This window comes from Papaver somniferum, chromosome 2 (genome assembly GCF_003573695.1).
Source record: "Papaver somniferum cultivar HN1 chromosome 2, ASM357369v1, whole genome shotgun sequence".
Classification (NCBI taxonomy): domain Eukaryota; kingdom Viridiplantae; phylum Streptophyta; class Magnoliopsida; order Ranunculales; family Papaveraceae; genus Papaver; species Papaver somniferum.
In genome coordinates, this window is record NC_039359.1 from 71,311,316 (window position 1) to 71,315,608 (window position 4,293).

General features: G+C 34.7%; 1 long non-coding RNA gene across 1 annotated transcript; it reads right to left on the reverse strand.

The window, feature by feature from the left end:
- Positions 1 to 264: 264 nt before the first annotated feature.
- LOC113353505 lies at positions 265 to 4,024 on the reverse strand. Its single transcript, XR_003361344.1, has 7 exons — positions 3,996 to 4,024; positions 3,643 to 3,724; positions 3,338 to 3,481; positions 3,052 to 3,187; positions 1,762 to 1,933; positions 849 to 1,460; positions 265 to 653 (listed from the first exon to the last, which is right to left on the reverse strand). It is a non-coding gene; the product is annotated as an uncharacterized LOC113353505 (long non-coding RNA).
- Positions 4,025 to 4,293: the final 269 nt, after the last annotated feature.

Genomic DNA, 4,293 nt, shown 5'->3' on the forward strand with positions numbered 1-4,293 from the left:
GGGGAGTGACATCATAACAGAATTTTTCTTATGCGAAAGTGAGATTATTAACATCTACTAGTATCTTGCCCGTGCGTTGCACGGGGTTAATTTTTATATTTCTCTGAGGTTTATTTTTCTGTTTATCCCAAAAGATGATGGAATCCCAACCTTGGAGTTTGATGTTAATTGTGAGGTGTGTATACCAGGAGAAACAGGAGAAACACTACCCATCAGATAAATCTGCGTATGAATCAATAGACCACAAATTCACGTATATTTACATCGTCTAAAAATAAAACTAAAAATCATCGAATTCCAAAAAAAAAAAAAAAAAAAAATTATTCCAAGGTGAGAAGGCATTACGGATCTGGAAAAAAAATAGTAATCTTGTTCAACCACCAAGTGTTTAAGCAGTGATGATATCTTCTTCTCCAGAGCCCATATCCAATTACTTAACTTGGATAGATATCTGAGTACTTCGGTTCTTCATCAAACCCTGGCCTAACACTACAAACTTGGAAGTACATAAGTTTTCAACTTCAAGCGAGACCTCTCTATTAGTTAAGAATTTCTTTTTCCTATGTTATTCTAATGCAGCCCCCAAAGATATTCACCATGTTTACCATAGGATCATTTAGTGATAGAAGTGGCACCTTTGCAAATATTTCCACCTGTGGAAAACAACAGTCGTTCAGTTCCATCTCCTAGTCAGGAAACAATAATACATCCATGGAAATATATGCAGTCATAGAAACATCATACAACCACGGAAAAGAACACTAACTGCGTCCAACTCTCCCATACAAAAATGATATGTTAAAGCATGACAAAAAATAAAAATAATAATAATAACTTTCAATATATACCTTTTGGATGAAGTTTATCTATCGTCGAAAAACTGTATCTCAAATATCTCTTTATACTTGTTATTAAAACAGGAATTCCCAAATATAGTGTGGTTGGCAACTCTGAAAATTCATCTAGCAACAGTGACAAAGGAAAATGAGACCAACAACTTACAGAAATAACGTCGACATTCATACAATACCTGGGATTATCGTGAGTACATTAGCAGTGTTTCATAGGGCATGATGAAATTCATTTCATATCTGTGAAATGTGATGCCAAACAAATGTTTTAACAATCAACTTAATCATGATTCACACTTCAACCTCGATCATAAGCAACACCAATACTTGGAATTTTCATATTCTCGATCTTCATTGAAGTTCTTAAGAAAAATTAGTGTCATAAGTGACAGTAACATGTAGTTTATGGAGCCCGTATGACGTTTGGGCATACACTATTGCAGAATGAGTGATGTTACTTAATTGGAACACATTGGTACCCATGCAATGCCAGACTTTACCTCTTATGACTTATATATTACCATCTCATCATTCCCCCTTCGAACAACATCAAATGAAAATACATTTAGCATTGGTGGCGTGGAGTGATCTATCCACATGGAAATACATCTGATGTAACGCAATTCAAGAGAATATTTAAAAATCAGCAAAATAACTGGGACATTCAGAAAAATTGCATCTTCCTGAACAAATTTATTTTAAAGGTCAAAAGAAACCTCCACGAATGAGTAACATAAAAACTAATAGTGATTGAGTGAGTCTACCATGTATACCAGAGTTCATGTTTTTCAATTCAGTGGTCCACCATGCATACAGAAGTTTACATTTCTTGTAGATGTCTATGAGCAATATCAGTTCAATAGAAAAATAAGCATTCATGTTCTGAAAAATTATATTTTCAAACATTCACCTTCAAACTTGAGCATCCGTAATAGAATCCGGTCACTATAAAAACATGGAGAGAAGTACTATAGGGCAAAATATCTGACGTGGTGCTTCTGGAAAAAGTTGAAACCTTTACACGGCATATTCTATTGGCCTCCATGCTCTTATTTTACCTTCCAAATCTCACTGAAGACAACCTATAAGATAAAACGAAAACGTGAGTAGATAAATTATATAATGACAAAGCATAAACAACAACAATCAATAGTGACCAGTTGAGATTTGAGAACAAAACATTAACAAACGCCGCTGACAAATGAACATTTCAACTTAATCACATTAACAAAACCCCCGATCTTTATGGTGGTGAGTCACAGTTAAAACTCAACGAATACAAAGGGATTCTCCCAACTAAATTTAAAGACTACAAAATTAAGGCTTTTGTGCACTGATTAACACCAACTGTAGAATTTTACGGAATAATATCTCGGAGTTATATGCATTTATACCTGCAAACAGAGAGGATGATTCAAATTAGATCGATTTATTTATACAGCAGAAAGAAGAAGACCTTCTTTGGTCTAGGGTTTATAATTATATTTTTAAAAAGGAGCAGATACTTTTTTATCAATGACGTCGACTTCACAGCTGGTATAACAGAAAAATGAAGAGAATTAATCTTGTTTAACGCCTATATCACAATACCAATTAGATCTTATTTACTCATTGTTCATAATATAATCACGGCAGGGGTTGAGTAGGTTTTATAAGTGTGGGTATTGATCACTTTCCCCGTTTCGTGTGTGGCAGAGATTTTGACTTTTCTTTTACGGTTTAAGTATCAAATTTGATAGTTAAGTCGGATTACTAAGATGCAATGGTTTGATTTCATTGTGCTCCTCTACCAAAAAGATCAAGGAAATACCAAAAGTTCTAGAACCAATAGATACACAAATATTAACCAGTTCTTATAATGACAAATGTGTATGAGTTCTCTTTTTTGATACAAATGCTACGATTATTAGCCTGAAATTTTAGCTAACTCTGCAAATTCATCCTATCAAAGGTGCAAAAAAAAAACGTATTGAACTCATGATGTAGGTACATATAGCCATGACTGGTATAACTAAGGATGGAGGAGCTTTGCGTATAAAAGCTCATTCCAGGTATCTTGTAATCCAGGCAAACACCAATCTGTACAGTCGGTGTAACTTACAGGGTTTGCTAATGGAATCCATTGCTTCTTGTAAATTGATGTATGTGCATCTTTTCTATATTCTGACAATTGGGTGATGTTTATAAGTGTAATGGGTACCTTAGTTTTATTAAACACGTCTCTGATTACTCTCATTATGCTCTTACGCGATCAGTTTCCCCAATACGACGGATCTTTAATTGGAGTCGTTTGGTTATAACAGCTGCCATCTTTGTCACCTCCCCAATCCATGCTCCTGCAATACGACATGTAATTTTATTGTTAAGTGTTAGCAAATATGGTTCGTCTCAAGTACTAAACATGCATCAAATTCAGTATCGTCTAAATGTCATCCATTTCAGAAACAAAGTTAACCTTAAATGATAGTTCAACTTGACTACTATACCTGCCATGAGTAAGTGACATGCTTGTAAAGTTGATCTTTGTTTTCTTGAGATCCGTATTCTTCTCAACCCATTTCAACATACCCTTCGTTGCCATTTCCAGCTCAACTATTTCTTTCATCTCATCATTGAAAGACCCACGCGTACTAAAAAAAGAACAATGCCATCGTTAAAAAATTTGAGACGCACATTGTACATCAGGAAAAAGGTTCGTGTAGAATTGATTATAGTATTCTAAATTTTGAGCCTGCTATCCACCATAGGTATGTATTGAACACCAAAATATCCGACTCTTTCCAATATTTACCATGTTTATTGATTGATTCTTTCAATTCTGTATTCCAATTGATTAATTCCTTCTTTCTTCAGTTAACTATTCTACTTTATCCCTGCAAAAAGCAAATCAGTCCACAATATTAGAATCAAACAATTACACTCCGTATAAGCATCGGGAAGCTCCTTTGTTCTACGCATGTTCCTGAAAAGAAAACAAAGAAGAAAGCTAAAAAGAACACAAAGCATTTTTGGATGTTGTTGTAAAAACCAAAGAAGAAGAAGTATAGGGAGAAGAAAAGAGGCATCAGACGTTTCTTTGTGTTGTAAAACGAAGGAGAATAGGCAGAGGGAAATCGGCAGCAGAATGGGAGATTAGGGTTTTACTTTCAAGCTCACGAATCATGGTATCTGTTTGGTTTTGCAATTAGGTTTGGTATATGGATATTGGCCACATATACCGAAAAGATCTCAAAACTCTCAATTCCTATTGGACGGGGCCACGAGCTCTAGAATTCAAGTTTTTGGCCTAACTTTTAATGTGAGGTCAGCAATTTGTACTCAAATTATAATATACAATTCTATTATATAAAGCCAACTAGGCTTACTGTAACAGGTGTAGCTGCAAATTTCGTTGGATTATTTTGCCCTTAATCCATGCCCATACAAGTGTTGGGAAATAAAT